The sequence below is a fragment of the Trachemys scripta genome, chromosome 15, assembly GCF_013100865.1.
Source record: "Trachemys scripta elegans isolate TJP31775 chromosome 15, CAS_Tse_1.0, whole genome shotgun sequence".
NCBI classification, from domain to species: domain Eukaryota; kingdom Metazoa; phylum Chordata; order Testudines; family Emydidae; genus Trachemys; species Trachemys scripta.
Genome location: NC_048312.1, coordinates 2,280,707 through 2,298,470, shown reverse-complemented (window position 1 = coordinate 2,298,470; position 17,764 = coordinate 2,280,707). Strand labels below are relative to the sequence as shown.

Genomic DNA, 17,764 nt, shown 5'->3' with positions numbered 1-17,764 from the left:
TTCAGCTGCGTTTGTCTTTACAGTACCTTGCTGTTCCGACATCTTTCATGTCATTTCTGATTTGACACCAGATACTTTACATCTTCAGCGCACGGGGCTTTGGGAGAGTGCCCCCTGCTGGACAGTATGTGATGAAAACAGCTCTGCCTGACACATTCTGGCATAAACATGCTGGCTGATCTATCTGGCTCTTCTCTTTGGACAGAATGGGGGGAGAATGTCCCTTTCTTCACTGGAAAGACAACTTTGCCCTGTGCGTGATTTTTACCATCCCCCTCACGATACAGCTCTATATATCGCTCAGAGTTTCAGGGTGAGGGGGAGACTGAGTCATGTCTTTGCTTCATGATTGCTGTCATCTGAACACTTTACCTGTGCCTCTAGCATCATTCTGCAAGCAGCCTTTCACATCTAGCTTGGCCTGCGTGCCCGTCTTGGCTTGTTATGTTACTGAGCAAGGTTACTCCTCTCGCGTTCAGACGCTGTCTAGTCTGAGACTACAGGGCCAAGATTCTAACACGTTCAATAGCGAACAGGTACCCAGTTCTACGAGCGCCTCCTGCATGGGCTGGACCTTGGCACCCTCACAGTTGTGCAGGCTGAGGCCTCAATGTGCCCCTAAGAAGGTCACAAATGCTTGCAAGAAACAAAATCCTGTCTGAATCCCCGTTGTCCTCAATCAATCGGGGACACGTTCTTCTGAAGGACACTGCTTCACTGCCAAGTCTTCTGTGAATGTCCTGCCCTTGCGTTGTTATTGCACTGTCAAGCTAAAAATCCAATCACCCAGGAAGTGCGGCTGGATGGGAGCTCGAGTGACAATGTACGTCTCTAGTATGCTTTTCAGTCCGTTGTCATTAGCGATGCATATTGCTTTCTACTGTGCACATTCATTGTTTGTACAGTGAGACTTTGGCAAATTGAGGTTAACTTTAATCTCTGATCTGCCAGGCTCTATTATGGACTTTATTTTTCACTTATTCCTTAACCAGCACTGTTTGCACCAAAATACGTTTTGATGCTAAAATTGCCCAGCCTGTGATGGAAAAAGATTGTGAAACATAGTGTGATCATAAAACTAATAAAGCATGTTATCTCATCATCTGTCAGATAACACGCTGCAGATGCTGTTTGCCTAGACAATGGGCCTCAGTTTTACTCTTCCTTTTATTAGCTGACGAGGAATAGAGCTGGCTCTGGGATCTCTCTGAGAGACAGAGCCATGTGGTTATGGAATGACGAGAGAGAATTTTCCATACCTTCCAGCTGGGCCTGAGCTGAAGGTACCTTCACAACTATCTGGTTGTGTCATTTGTGTCCTTCTTCTGCTTCCTATTGAAACGATGGAACTCAAAGGTGCTTTGGAACAAAGAAAATGTTAGCGAATCCCAAGCCAGCGCCAGGCTGAGATTTGGTTCTAAGATTAGGCAGAGGTTTGGGCAGGATTTTAACTACATCAGTTCACCTTGCTGACAGAAGGACATTCCAACTTGCCACTGGTAGAAGCTTAGGGACATAGGGTCCCCTGATTTGTTCCAAGTGCAGCCCCCGAGGCAGGCTGTCCCACAACTGGACACAGGACACTGGACTTGCTGTCTAATCTAGCCTGGCACCACTGAAATGCAAGAGGCATTTGGTTACTTCCACCTTCATGCCATTCCCTTCTGCAATTTGTATTTTCTTCCCAGCCGCTAGCACATCTCCCCCAAATCCCACTCAGCCTTGAAAAGTTCCCTGGAGTGATTTTGCTCATTACAAATCAAAGGCCATTACTGCTACTGATTACAAAGACGTCTCGGAGTTTCTTAAGGAGTAACAGAGCGCCTGCTGCAAGGATCCGCGTCACCCGGTGAGTCAGTTTTTCCCTGTAATAGAACACATATCTGCACAGCAATAGACATGCCATCTTGAATGTGTTTTGCAAGTGAACTAACCGTTTGTATCCCTCTATGGCTACACCTTAGTGCCTGGGACCAAACTCAGTTTTCATGTCCATGGATTAGGACTAAGTCCAGTTCAGGATTGGGTTCCCCCATTCTGGTTTGGGGTCTCTGGGAATTATTGGGCCACATCTTGGTCTCCGGATGCATTTTGATACAAGTTGCCAAACCCCTGATAAAGGTGCTTATCAGCATTGTGGTAAACCAAAGAAAACAGCTAAAGCTAAGAACAATCCTCAAGCCTAGAGGTCAGAGACCAGGATGAGACCTGTGTGGGGGAGATGATCCCACATCTGCTGACCATGAGGTACTTAAACCTGCCTCTGAAGCATCTGGCACTGGCCACTGTCTGAGACAGGACACTGGGCTAGACAGACCTGGGCTCTGATCCAGTCTGGCAGTTCCTGTGTTTTTATGTTCCTATGATTTTTTAAGAGATTTTTTTCCATTCCCCCCCCCCCTTTTTTTTAACCATAAAGCCCAGGTTGTTCCTGCCCCAGGTGACAGGTGAGCTAGTGACTTGGTGACATCACAAGAGCCAATAGTGAGGTCACAGCAGTGGCAGAGGGGACAGAACTGCCACTCATACTGTTCCAAAGTCCATTTTCATTCCCATGACTTCCATCTCAATGACCAATTAACGTTTTGGAGAGGGACAGTTTTGTTAAAGTTTCCGCATCCCCATCTCTTCGCTTAAGGTGTGAGAACGCCAGCAAAAGTAGGCCAGAGCAGCAGTTACATTCCTGAGGAGGAAAAAAACTAGCAGGAAGGTAACATATCCCCGCTGCCCCTCCATACTCCTAAGGACCCTGTCAGGCCTGCAGAGAGACGCTGCAAAGGGCACAGGCCCAATTTTTGAAAAGTCTTTCAGGCAAACTCTAAGCCATCTGACAACAAAGCAAGGGCCAGTATGTGCTCGCCCAGACCCAGTGCACTTCAGAGCCACAGCCCCAGTGTCAGTACTTGACAACCATCCCCAAGTGTGATCCCAGTACCTGGGCTGGTGCAGTCATAGACTGAGAGATGGTACTATCAGCTCACCTAGTCTGACCTCCTGCAGAGCACAGACTAGAGAGAACCTCGCCCAGTTACCCCCTGTCATCCATTGCTCACTCATCCCCTCAGCCAAGTGCCTGTAAAGATTCCTTACTGCCCAGAACAAGAAAGTCAATCTCTCCGCTGAGCAGAGCGGTTATGTGCTGTCAGTGGCATGCCGTCGAAGTGATCTCAGATACTCTGGGGTCTGGCTATAAATATATTCCCAAGCAATTCTCCTGCACTGCTAACACTGCAGCCCCATGTCGTAATATTTTTTACTAGTACAATTCAAAGTAAATCTCCAAAATGACTGATAAATAATTCACAGTGAATGTAGTGCCCCGTGGGCGCTAGCCCAGTGCACTGGGTGGCCATTCTCGGAGGACGTAGGGGAGCCTTTCAGAATTTTTAATTGACAAACGCCAGCTGTGAAAATCCCCCAGCTCCCGTTTTACCTCTTTGATGAAATGTTCCATGTGAAGTCTGGAAATTTCAAACCCCAGATCCAGGCGTATTTAGGTTTGTCAGCAACAGCCAGCCACTGCCCCATGCAGCTCGGAGATGAAAGAATTGTTGCTTGGATTTAGAGTACTCAGAAAAAATGTCTTTGAAAGCCTTCGTTATCCTGACACCACTATTGAAATCTGTTAAAATCTTTTTGCAATGAAGAATAGGCTGCATTTGGTTTAGCCTTGTTATTTATTTATTTTTAAATGCCCTACTCAGGGTACAAATCAGACGCGTGCAGGGTGAAATGCATTCCTGTGCTGAGACCCGGCAAAAGGCATAGACACTACCTCAGTACTGCTTCAGCCTAGGAGTGCACACGCACATTCCTCCCAGGTTACTGCCATCCAATACCAAATCATTACTGTCCTGCTTGTAGCTTGTATTCCCCCCCCACACACACACACACTTTTTGTAAGCTTTTTGGGGTAGGGACTGTCTCCTACTATACATTAGTATAATGGCCTCTATGCACTACAAATAATACATAAAGCAATAATCTTCTATAGCACTCCGTGTGCTGAAAGCACTATGCAGACACTGGCTAATTAACCACCTCTGAGGGAAATCTTGCTATCCTTTTTCACAGATAGGGAAACTGAGGCGGAGAGGCATGTCTTTGGGCACGTAACACATCAGTGACCAAGCTGGGATTAGAACTCAGGGATTTCTGGCTTCCATTCCTTGATGCCCCCTATCCCTGAGAGCTCTCTAGCACAGAGGTGATGCAGAACTTGCCCCGATGCACTGTCATCGAGGCAGGACAAGAAGTCCAGCGAGGGATGTGGAAATTGCTTTCCTGGCAACATGTCAGGAACAGCAGTGTGACCATTGCTCAGTGATTCTGGCATGACTTTGCGGGCTTGCCGTACCAGGGCACCAGTTTGCTGGGTGGTTGATTCAGTTCTGAGCTCAGATCATTAATCACTTTTTAAATTGTAGAAAATTCCCTTGTTGATCATAGCAGCCGGAGCCAGTACTGTGCCTGTATCTCCCAGCCCAGAGCTGGGAAATCTGCATTTCACTGAGGTAACCATTTGCCCTTTAGACATTTTAAAGATCTCATTATGGAGTCACAGAACTGTGTGTTTCGTTTCATGCTTTGTTAAGGAAAGAAGCGTTTCAGTGCATCCTCATGGAGGAGCTAATGGGAAACTAGTCAACGTTCCGAAACATAAAATAGCAACAACCATTTTGAAAATGGAGGTATACATTACAATACAAATAACCTTGGGACGCTCCTTGTTTAACAGACTACGTTTAAATGCTAGAGTCTCCGTACTAATTTCCCAGCCATCCCTAGTGAACAACAAATACAGAGGTGACGGGGTAGCAGGTCTTTTCTTCCTCCCTGGACATTACTGTCTCTTATGTGGCCAACGTATTCAATTTGTTCCCTAAAGGAGAAACCTGTGCAGAACATTAAAATAGCTCAAATAAACAGGTGCCCAGTCATCGGCAGGTTGCGTGGGAGTGAGACTGTCACGAGCCTGTCCTGGGAATGGAGGAGGAAACAAGTTAGCAGGCAAAGAGCCCATGAAACTTTGCAACGCAGACAGAAGAGCAGCTCTTGACACCGTCAAAGGGGGAAAGGGGCTGAATCCTCATTCCATTCAAGTCAAAGACAAAATTCCCAGTGACACCAATGGGACCCGGATTTGGCCCAGTAAGAGGGGCCTGAGAGAGAAAGTAGAGCCATTAATAAGAGTGTGAGATTAAAATCAGTGATAAATCTACAAGAGCTGAGCAACTGAGCCACTTTTTTCTAATGTGTCTCAACAAGAAACAAGTCCAGGGCAGCCAGGAGGCGACGGTGACCCTGCTGGGAAGAAGCAGGAAAAAGAACCTTTGGAGACTGACGCAAATTACTGCATCCAGATGACATGTGAAATGTGCTAAGGGAATTGGCTAATGAATTTACTGAACCGTGACTAATTCAGGGATTCATCTTTAAAAGTCATGGAAAACGAACCTGTGATGCTAATTTGAGCCCAATGACCTCTCCACAGTATAGAGACTGGCTGTTTAGTCTGCTGCTAGTTTGCATATTAGTGACCTGTCCTGTTCAGCAGTCCCCAAATTTGGCTGCTCTGCATAGAGCTGGCGAGGCAATGCTTGTCCCATCCTGTGAGAATTTGAGATTTGTCCCATCCCAAATTGGGACAAAAGTTGAAACCTCAATGTTTTTGTGAAGATTGAGTCAGTCGAAGTATTTCCATTTCAACCTTTAAAAAACCCCCACCTAAAATTAACTTAGATTGTGAATGAAAAGTCATTTCAACTGAAAGATGAAACATTTCAACCATTTCAAAACTTTTCCATTTTTTTCCCATCTGAAAAGGCAACAAGAGCAGTGGGTTTTCAATCTTCACAAAGCGAGCTGAATGGATAGCAAATGTGTCACTGCTCTAAAACGACACAACTCAACAAAGGCATCATCCTGCAACTTGATCTCACCCCGATGCACAATGCTCCTGCCCTACTGATGCTGCGTGGTACCGTATTCTGATTTCTGTTTGACTCCTCTCAGAGTAAGGCACTGCCCAGTGTGAGTAAGGAAAGTAGAACCTCTGGCCCGATCGTGGTGGGAACATCAGAAATCATTAGAGATAGATCTTTAGCTGAGAAAGTTCAGCTCTCAGTTCACAGAGTTCCTCAGTTAATGCAGCAGAGAGGAATGTACCACAGTTGTTCTTAGCATCAGAGCTTCCTCACATTATTCTTGAATAGAGCCAGTGCATTAGCTGCTCTCCCCTTGGGCTGAGCTATGAGGCTCAGGAAAAGCAATTTAACATTCTCTGCAGCTTGAATCTAAATGAGAAAAGTCTCTGTTTAGATTAATCTCATCTAAAGCTGGAATAAATTCATTTTTTCACATTAGCTATTCAAATAGGTTGCAAAGAAAACAAACAGCAACAATCTTACTGCAGTGCCAGCCCAGATTGTAGTTTTCTTATTGAAGGATCAAGTCAAACTATAGCAGAATCGAAGTTTGTCCCGAGTACATGAAAGACATTTACTGCAATAAATATTGGAGGTAAAGAAGTTTTAACTGACAAAGATTTATTACATTCCTAAGAGCCTGTTCAGTTTCAGAAAAGCAGTTGCATGTAACTCTCTCCTCTCTGGCTAGGTCCTGGGCTTTGCCTTATGTGTCGTACTCTCTTGTTCTGCTGAGACTTCCCAGAGGACTAAGATGAGTAAGGAGTGCAAGCCCTTTATTTCCCCTGTGCAGTGGGATATTCAGCCCTTGTCTCTATGAGCCAGGAGGCACCTGCCTTCTGCTTTGCCTTTTCACACCTTTTCCAGTGATATTCTTGCTGTCGGGTGGTTATTATGTGCATGGTAACACTAGGGGTTTTTTTTTAACTGAGTGATTGCTTGAAGCATGGATCCCCTATCTCCAGCTTAATAAAATGTGAGTCAGAGAGCGACTGCTTTGAATCACAAAAGCCTGGGCTAGAAGGGCACTCTTCCATCTGTCCCTAGTGCTGGGTGGCTCCGTGTCCTGTTTCCCCAAGCACGTCAGCTAAGCCTACTTCCCAGCACTACGGTTATTGTCATTGGAACTACGGCAGAGCTTAAGGGATGTCCACTGCCTCTTCCAGTCCAAGGCCTTGAGCCTGCAAACCGTTATGCACCTGCTTAATTTAAAACCACATGCAGTTAATCTCCAAATGGGGCCATTCGCTTGCAGACATCTAAGCACATGCATGACTCTTTCCAGGATCAATTCCTAAGCATCCAGCGAGAGACAATAGATGGAGACAGCAAATGGAGAGGGGAGCAGAAGTAACAGCAAGATGATCCTAAGCCATGTAACAAGCAGCACTTGCAGGACACCAGCATCTCAGCCATTGTTTAAAGTTCATCGTTTCTCCATAACTTCTCTTGGGGTCAGGACGTCTCCTGGTTCCAAACAAATTCAGAGAAGCACATTCTACATCTCGGCATGCAAATACACTCCAGCAGGGCTTTGGAGGGGAAGAGAGTTTAATTGTAGTCCTGGTCTTTAATGCCAAATAAATCCTTTACTGCTCTGCCTAAAAGCTGGGCTGCCAATCTTGTCAACATTTGCCTGGATTCTGAGGTTCTGTCCAATTCTCATTGCAACTAATTGCAGAAACAGCAGGCTAGATTATGATTCAGTGCTTAAGAGTAATGAGATAAAGCAGCCTTTACAGAGCAAACAGCAAAATCTCCCTTCTGCTCCCAAGGGTAGAGCCTGAGCACCTGCGATTTTATAGGCGCGTGTACAAAATGCATGGGAGAAAATATTTCATGGAGCCAAAATTGCCTTTTTGCACGATGCTTAAGATCATGTATGACAGTGAGATCAATGATTAAGTTTAGGCCTTGGATGTAAACAGTCATGTGCCACCTGAGCTCCCTTTTCTTGGTTCTTAGTGGTCCTGCTTGCAGGCTAGGAGGCTGTGGGGCAGAGCAGAGCCAATCTGGAAAGAGCCAGCTTACAGCAAGGTGGGGTGAGTTGTGCCCCATTGCCTTAGGGAGCAGCCTGTTTTCTCAGTCTCTGTTTCTTCGGTTTTACGTGTTGTGGCTCTGAATTCTAACTAGTGTTACATTGCAACCTTCCAGCACGAGTATTTATGGTTTTTATTGAATATCTCTGCATGCGTGCTGTGAACGTAACAGGTCACACTCGTGATACGGGACCGTATCCTGGAATGCAGCGACTCTGAAAAGGACTCAAGGGTCCTGTGGAAATCGACCGGTCATGAGCTCCCAGTCAGATGTGGTGGCTAAGAGGGTGATACAGGGTACAAGCAGGTAAATCGGGAGGAATTATCACTAGACAGAGTTAGTGAGGCTGTGACTGGGATAGCCCGTCTAGTGCTGGTGTCCGCACTGTAAAAAGCTTTTGGCAAACGAAAGCGTTCAGAAGAGCCCCATGAGAACGAGCCAAGGTTGGGAAAAGCTGCTTTACAATGAGAGGCTAAAGAAGCTCCGTGGGTGTCGTTTATCCTAGAGAAAGTTCGGCGGTGACTTGACCGCGGGCTATAAGCACCTCACTTCAAAAGTTTTTTTTCCTCTTAATTAATTGGCCTCTCAGAGTTGGTAAGACAACTCCCACCTGTTCATGCTCTCTGTATGTGTATATATATCTCCTCATTATATGTTCCATTCTATATGCATCCGAAGAAGCGGGCTGTAGTCCACGAAAGCTTATGCTCTAATAAATTTGTTAGTCTCTAAGGTGCCACAAGTACTCCTGTTCTTCTTTTTTCGGTGGGAGAAGCTCTCTCAGAGTGGAGGGCTCTTTCAGCTAGCCGACAAAGGCAGAGCTAGAGACAGTGGTTGGAAGCTGAAGCTGCAAAACTTCAGCCTGGCAATCAGGTGCAAATTTCTAACAGTGAGGGGTAGTTCACTAACGGGAGGGGTGGGGGGAAGGTTCGCCAGCACTGGGGTGTTTAAATCAAGAGTGGATGTCTTTCCAAAAGCAATGGGATAGCTCAAGACTGGCAGCAATCCCCCGTGCTATGAAAGAGGTCAGAACACGAGTGTCTCTGGGCTCCGTCTCCCCAGGGCACCATGGCCTTGATATGGAATCTTGTCATGAGGCTTTTGCAATCTTTTACCAATGCTGGTGATGTTGTTTTTATTTATCATTATCAGAGGCTAACAATTGTCACACATTTCTGGCCACTACGCTACCCAGCTAGTTAGAAAGCCTTTCCGCTGGTTTCCTCGGGCTGTCGATACCATCAGACCCTGCCAATTTCTTGCCTTTATCCTCTGCCAGTTTTGATGGTGCAGGCAGCATCGTTCGTTCCATGCAGAAATCCACAGGGCTAACCGTTGAAATAATCCCAACCAGCATCCAGGGGAAGGGAAAGGACAGCGAGCTGGGGAAAACGGAAGCCAGGAGCACCCAGCTTCTCATCCAGCCCCTTCCTCAGAGCTTTTGTGTTAGCCCTCCAGCAGCTCCAAGCCCTCGGGGAGCATTCGGAAAGATGCGATTTATCCATTCAGTATCATCCTCCCCTTTACTGTCTCTCTAAGTACAAACTCCCCTTTTAGCGCTCAGGAATGACTGACGTAATAGGCATGGAATTAAAAAAAGGAACAAGTCCCAGATCCTGCACTCCTTGTCTGTTCATTCCTCCCCCACCAAGTAATGGGCTGCCTCACCCATGGGGAGTTGTTACCCTCCGGCACTCCCTTAGCTACCTTACAGGGCATGGCCTCCTGGCTTCCTTGTGCCCACGGATGCACTTGTGTTAATCAACCTGCTATAACTGCAGCGACTCTCCTCTGAAACCATTAGGTTACTTCCAAGAGCAGTCTAGCCCCTGCTGTTCTCCGCCTGGCAGATGTGGGCGACATTGGCTCCAGTCCTTCTCTGCTATGAAATCGGCCTTAAAGAGACCAGCACTTGAAAACGATCTCCCCATTGTCTCACGCCCTGAGAAAACGCCACCATATTCTCTGTCCTCTGTACCGTGTAGAAGACACAGCGCTGAGTCCTCAAGTGATCACTAATCCACGGTTCCTCTACTTCTGTCTGTCTGACTGTAACAGCCTTAGGAGCTCACGACCATGCGATCTTAGCACCTAACTAGCTGATACTTCAAACAGATGTGAATTGACAGTTCTCCTCCACCTATAACATCCCCCAGTCTGGTGGATTGTCTAGATCGGCAGGTCCCTCTGAACTGGCAGAAAGATTCCAGACCAATTTCATGGCAAGGCAAATTGTTCAATAATATGTGGCTCTGTGAAATCTGGGAATACGTCTGAATCCATTCCAAAACCACGTCTGTTCATCTGGCCAAACTGCAGTGCTGGTGTTTTCCTTCCTGAGCTGTCGGCTTGTTATTTACTTGGGACTTTCTTGGGGTTGCTCATGAGTGACTCACCCCACACAAGGGTTGATTTTCCAGTATACCAATAAGCCTTGCCGTGTAGCTCTCCCACGCCACTGCTGTGCAATCAGTCACTCTCCCACCTCGGCTGAGAGGAGAGAGAGGAGCTTAAAGTGCTGGCAGGGGGGAGCTGCTGCCATCCTCACTTAATCAGATTGTTAAATAGACACAGAGGAGACTAGCGCCTCCACTGAGATGATGGACAGAGAAGAGAGGCCAGGAGTGGAGGAGATTTAACCAGACCCAGAAGAATCCTGACGAATATTCTACCAAAGTCGGCACGCGCTGCAGGATAACTTGTTAGTGAGTGAGAACATGATGCACCAGAACAAGTATTCTTATGTCTTTGGATTTAAATACAGCATAAAAGTGTGTTCGTCTGACACTGCAGACACCCTCTCCTTGAGCAAAAGCCACAGTACAAAGTCATTGCAAAGTCCAAACAGCAGCACGTTTCTCTGCCCAGCCTCTGCCCCCCATGCAATGACTTCCAGATGGCAGCACATGGGTCTGAATCTCCCACCAGCAGAAACAGAAATCCCACCCCAGCTGCCTCGGCCCTCCCCAAATGCTACTCAAATAGTTGGGCTCCTCCAGCGTGCAACAGATCGGGGCTGCATCAGGGTCAGGAGGGTTTGAAAGAGCAGCCCTTGCAGACAATGCACTGCCTGCAGCCGCCAGGCTCTTACACTGTGTGTGGCAGGGGGGGTCTCTCTTGGGAACCTCCACTGATCCCACCTGCAGCAGCACGGCCTGGGGGCAGAGGAGGAGTCCAGGCCGTGTAGGCCTTGTCTTCACTAGGAAAAAAAGGGGGATGTGCCCACATTAGTGAACACACGGTAAAGTCCTAGTGAAGATGGGGCAGTTTGCAGTTTTCATGTAGTATCAGGTAAACACTAGGGGCAGCCTTGTCTACACTAGGCATTTACCACAGTGCCAGGTTGTAAAAGCCTGGTGTGGATGCACCTTAGAGCCCTTAATGCTCTTGCGTTTCTACGGAACCTCTCATCCAAACATGTCCCAAATCGCTTTACAGACTTTGCTAACTGATTGTCAACAACTCTGTATAGCAAAAAACACCCAGCCCCGGGGCCACTGACACAATGCAGAGGGAATTTAGGTCAATGGAAAATCTTTAAGCCAACTGAAATCTGGCCAAGACACCACAGATAGCTCCCCAGGTCTTTCAAAAGTGCCAGGGGATCTTGAATGACCACAAATAGTCATAATTACATGCATGCTCTTCAGTATGGAACCCGAACAAGTCACGAAGAATTACATTTCATTTCCTGTCATCCTTTATTTTGATCGCTCCAAGCCTTTCGAAACAAAAACAACGACGTTATATTTCAAATCCCTGATTATAGATTGAAAGAAAAGAAGGTGGCACATCTCCAGCAAACACTCCTGCGCTTATCAGCCATCTCTTACCTCTGACGGTAACAGAAACCTAAAACTACTGTCAATCAGAACAGGGTTGGCAGCTTTTGATTTAAAGTGACAGATGTCGGTAAACGTCAATTTCATCTGCCACGTTGAAACCAATGAAAAGACGTATTGATCAGTAACAGTCAGAGGGAAAGCAGCCTCCCCCCGCATACCGGGGCAAATCAGGTGTCACCTGCCCTGCAGCCACGCTGGGAGCCCTCTGCCGCCCCTCACGGTCCCACTCGTCAACCAGGAGCATGGGAGCCCTTCCTGGGCAAGACCTGTTCAGGAGCAGCGCCCCGCCAGGGGGGCTCCTCCTCCCTGCAGTCCTGGCTCGGGGTCTCTGCTTCAGTGGGCCAGGACCACGGCCTCCTGTGCACCTTGCACCCCAGCGTCTGGGGCAGAAGACCCCGACAGCCCTGCTATCAGTGCTGGGAGCCCTCTGCAGCCCCACTGTCAGCGCTGCCCTAACCCCAGCCCCAAACCGACCCCCTCCTTAATTTCCAGCATCTATAAAAATAAAAATAGTTAAAAATCAAAAATATTCTTAAATAAAAAAGCAATACTAATCGTCAAAATTAGAAAAAAAATTGAATTCTGCCAGCCCTAAGTTAGAGACCAAGCTAAGACCCCCGTCGTGCAGACGTGGTTAACATGACACCAGGTGAACAGTGCCACTGACGTCCATAGAACCATTCACAGTGCAGAACGTTAATACTCGCATATGTCTTGGCAGCATCAAGGCCTAAGGGTTCGATCCTGCAGGGTGCTGAGTACTGCCCAAGGGTAGTTGAGGGAGTTTCGCACTTCAAGAGGCTGTTCAAATGAACGTACCTAGGAACACACAATGCTGCTAATTAGGCAGTCAAGTCCACTAGTCCCCAGGTTCCCTAGGAACCTGTCCCTCTTGAGCTGGGAGGCGAAGTGTCTGACATCCCCTGCTGCTCCATCTGTTGGCTGTTGATCAGATGGTGTGTGGGAAGACTAACTAGCTGAGCACTTGGTCGCTGTGGGCTGGTATACATGGCAGGTGGGAGACTGTGTCTGAGGAGGCTGTATATAGAGATCAGGCCCTGGATAAAGACGCGTATCCCGCATTGAATAATTCAGGAGCTGTTGCATGAATTGCTGGATTCACCGTCAGCTCTGAAACATATCAGAGTTTTAACAGTTATCTGATGTTTCCATCAGCTATGAAATTCATCGATGTCGTTAGGCTTCATCCTGCTGCCCCGCGTTTTACCCTCCTTGTTCCTATTCCACTGGCTAGATGAGCTCACCCAGGGTGAAACCCCCTCTGCAGAGGCCTGTACAAAGTTTCTGCACCGCTTCAATCCTGTAAGGGTTCGGAGCGGTACAGAGGTGATTGTCCCCCTGGGAGCATAGTGACACCCAAGCAGCAGTCATGTGGCCATAGGGCAGATGAGGTCCATTCCCCATGGCCACTGGCTGACTCACTGGAGGGGGCATTTGGATGGATGTCGCTGGAGGTTCACCTGGGGATGTGGCGCTGGGTGTGGCTTAGTTTTCCGTTTTTCAAATATGGAGTCAGCTGTTTTTCGTGCACCAGCCACAGACATAAATAATCCCTGGGCACCATGCAGGGCAAGTGTGGATGAGACGTTAAAGCAAACCCAGGACAAAACTCCCTACACCGCTTCTTCTCTAATGAATACCTCGGCTGCTGATAACATTGCACCTTCTCTTTTGTTACCAGCTACGCTGCAAAGTCCAGGACTGGCAGATCAGCGTTTTAGCGTGCCCAGTCTTCCACCCATCTGTCCATCACCCCTCTTTCTGCTGCCTGCTGTCCAAGTACCAGACAATGACCAGTAACTAACCAGGCCTTTCTCCTCGGTGTTTAGGGTTTCTGTAGTACGGGTTGCTGTATGGGATGAGGCATTGTGTTATAATCACACACACACACGCACATGGGATTCAGGTTGGAGAGCAACAAATGGGTTCTGTCTTGTGAACTTCTCCTCAATGCCCATCGTCTCTGCTCAGACACAGGGAGAGCCCCCTACACCGGGGGCTGCACAATCTAGTGTTCCAAAGGCTTTGTCAGCTAGACGGCACCAGCCACCCCAGTGCTTCACCCTCAGTCCCTGGCTAGAAGTTCCTAGCCTTTCCCTAGGTCTTTTTTTACACAGCTATCAAAGTACTGCCATGCTAAATATTTGCTTTTTAGAATATGGTGTGAAGGCCAGTTCAGTCTAGGCAAAAATCAAATATCAGATCAGCCTGTATCCTCGAGGCCTGCACTCTGTCCCCTCCCCTGAAGAGTTTCTATATTAAACACAAAAACCCCACATTTCAGCACGTTACTCTCTTCACAGCAGAACGCTTCCTTGTGCTGACTCATGCACTTCCCTGTATCCCAGGGAATGGAGAGGGAACTGGTTTTGTCTCAATGTAAGGGCAATCTAGAAGCAGGTTGCTATATTTATTTAAATATCTGTAGTCACTTCTGCCCTTTTTCAGTTTAAATTACTTGGGATACCAGCACAGCTGATGAAACGCTCTCTCCGTGGAGTGATGCTAGGAACTCTGCAGGCATCTCTGCTTGCTTGAAGGTAGCACTGTCTTCCAAAGTGTAATGGCAAATTAGCACCATTTTCTCTGGTGGGATATGGAGGCAGGAAAGTGCACTGTAAATACAAGTTTCAGAGTAGCAGCCGTGTTAGTCTGTATCCGCAAAAAGAACAGGAGTACTTGTGGCACCTGAGAGACTAACAAATTTATTAGAGCATAAGCTTTGGTGGACTACAGTCCACTTCTACTGCATCCGAAGAAGTGGGCTGTAGTCCACGAAAGCTTATGCTCTAATAAATTTGTTAGTCTCTAAGGTGCCACAAGTACTCCTGTTCTTTTTGTAAATACAAGTGGTTTTCATTGCCACTTTAGCATCACTGGAAGCCTGATCTCCAGCTCTGTCTAGGTTCTTCTAGGATTATCTGCTCAGGTCCCCATCAGTGCACTGGGGATATCAGTCCTCACTGAACAGGTGAAAATGATTGTACATGGTAGCTTTCTGGCACTTGTCTTGTAACCTTTGCAACAGGGTGGCCTGCCCTCTAAGGGCTGGAGGGTCCGGGGACCTGAGTCCTGAAAGAGGCACAGCTGAGAGGGATCAGGTGATCCCCCTTTAGAGGGCAGCTGGAAGCTGCAATGAGGGGTGGGGAGCAGAGGGGAGAAGAGAAAGGCAAGGCCAAGCCAAGCCTACTAGGAGTGAGCAGACTCCAGCAGAGTCCTGGGTCTAGGACAATTAAGACGCAAGCTAGGAAGGGCTAGGCGTAGCCTGCTGAGATAGGAGAGACCCTAAGCAAGCAGGGGAGAGACTGCAGAGCTCTCCAGGCAGCAAGAGCTGAGAGCAGGAAGAGCTAAGCAACGTTGGTGTGTTGGACTTTAACTTGGGACTTTGAGTTTATTTTCGGTGAATAAACCCAGGCCCTAAGGAGGGGGCATTTTGACCACTGAAAAAACATGTGAAAGGGCGTTCAGGAGGCAGCTGACCCTGTTACAGTGTTTCCCTTAAATTACTGTCCCTGTTCGCTGCATTTCTACACTCCAGCTACACTGCTAATGGGCTGGTTTCATTGTGTTCAGCGCATGTAACTTCTCATGCCTAGTTCAAAGACTCGGTAATAGCAAAACTGATGCTAAAACTTCAGAAACAAGAAGTTCAAAGGCCTGAAAATCATGGATTATTATAAATAATGGTTAAATTCCAGAGAGGTTGTACTCACCTATGCTAATAACCCTGAACTGGCCCTACACTTCAGCTTTCACATCAAAGAGTCCCTTTGTTCCTTTTCACTCGGGTCCTAGATTATTTCCTGGAAACTCAAGGGCAGGAGATAGAGTGAGATGTAAAAATAACTAGTGTGCTTTTATTTTAAGTGCCATTAATCTTAATGTGAATGAAATGTTCAGGGTAATTTAGGGCTTCAAGCCACTTGTCACAGACAGAGGCTGTTTTGTGAAATATTGTTAAATCCCAGGAGCTGCCTGGGCAGCTCAGACCACTGGGGGGGTCAAAAGAACCCCTCCCTCCCCCCGTGCATTTGGCCTGGCTGTGCAGTGCTGGGAAATGCCTTTGTGGGCCCTGGAACGACCAGTTTACCCCCATTCCATTGATCTTACCATAGGTTCAGTGTCAGCGAAGGCAAATTAAAGCCCTTCTAGGCAAATGCGGCTCAGAAACAACACCATGTGACTTATCTAACCAGTACCGCGTGGCTGACAACTGCTCGGCGCTCGGCTAGTGAGTTAGTGTGTGCAACCCAAAAATGTTTGCTGTCGGATTTAGAATAATGCAAATGCAGGGAACTACATTCGGATCTGGGATATTCTGTGAGCAGAAAGAGGCACTGAATGTATTAGAGAAGTTGTTATTCACCCCGTCTAGTCAAATGGTAATAAAATCCCATGCCCCATTGCCTAATTCATCCAGGCTGTTTTCCTCTGACTGACCTCCAGTGGTCATAGATTGCATATGTTGATTATAAGCTGCATAAAGTGAAATTTCCTTATATTTGTCTGGAATTTACTGTCCTTGAAATTTCAAGGAATCACTGTTGTGATGGATCTGAATATATTTAACCCTTATACAAAAAAATCTATATCTGGGCAAAATCTGCATTACACTCTTGAAAGCTTCGGTGGCTCTAATTTACCCCAGATACTGGGAAGCTGCAGGAACAGGGTGCTGCCAAAGGCCCCCTCCTTCTGCCCCCTCCCCTCAGCTATCGCTGTGATACGAGTCCTGTGCTTGGCGTGGTGAACTTCAGCGATAACTTTGCACGGCTGATTTCACACCATTTTTCATACACTTTAATTCTGATTATAAAAATGAACCTGGAAGTAGCTTTACACCCATCCATGCTCACCTCTGTCCGTCACGACTCAGTTTAGCCTGATGCAGTATGGCGGGGGGGGAGGTTTTGTGTACTAAAATCCTTGATGCTTTACAAAATCCTGTCTGTGTTCTACAGCAGTGCAGATCCGACTGTGCCCTGGGCTTTGTCTGACAGATCCCTTCTTTACTGACGCTCACTCTGTGTGAAATCGTAAAGCGCTCACTTGAGTTCTATGCCCCTCTAGTTCCACTAATGGTCAGAAGGGGAAGCAGGACTTTTGTGGACCCAGATGGGCCCCTGGCTGGCTCTTAGCACAGGGGTGGCTTTCACCCTTCGAGGATTCATGCTCACAAACCCAGGCTTTTCCAATGATCAGTGAGATTGTGGGTGCCGTGCAATCAAACGTGACTGCAGCTGACATGGCGGGAGCCGGAAAGCACAAGAAAAATCTCTGTAAATAGCTCAGTGTAACCATGAGATGACTGAGTCTGTCTATCATTTTCCTTGAGACCAGTGTCTGAAGCGGCACTTTTATAATGGCTAAGCAGCGTGTAGGTACTTGAGGGCCACACAGGAAGCGCAGGCGCTTTCATATCTGATGTGGCCGATGTCTGCAGCTGTGAAGGAGTCAGTCACATTTCGAACACATTCCCCTATTCTAACAATAGAAAAGATCTCATCTGTACTGTGTTTAACCTTAAGTTTGGAGGATTTGGACTCCAAATGTGCTTGTGAGATAGGAGTGGGTTTTGCATTACATTTCTTAAGTAACGCGTTTTAAGTACCTTCCCTAGCAATCCCTGCTTTCGTGGGAAGTGTTTATTCTGTTTGATTTTACTTCATGCTACATTTTATGTAGCTGTTCTGCCACAGACAATTTTACCCTGAGGACTACAGCAGAATCAGATAAATTGTCTGAAAGAGAGATTTATTTATGACCCATCTCCACAGCTAAACTCTGGGGATGTAGCTTTGACTAATCTTTTCTGTCTTTTCCTTTGCCTAACTTTTGCCAGAAGCTGGGAATGGCGGACAGGGGATGGATCACTTGGTCCTTGCCTGTTCTGTTCATTCCCTCTGGGGCACCCGGCATTGGCCATTGCAG

At 47.2% G+C, this 17,764-nt stretch overlaps 1 protein-coding gene across 2 annotated transcripts in view; it reads left to right on the top strand.

The window, feature by feature from the left end:
* The window catches only part of SEZ6L (seizure related 6 homolog like), a 143,041-nt gene that overhangs the window by 72,237 nt on the left and 53,040 nt on the right, over positions 1-17,764 (top strand). The window lies entirely within an intron of this gene.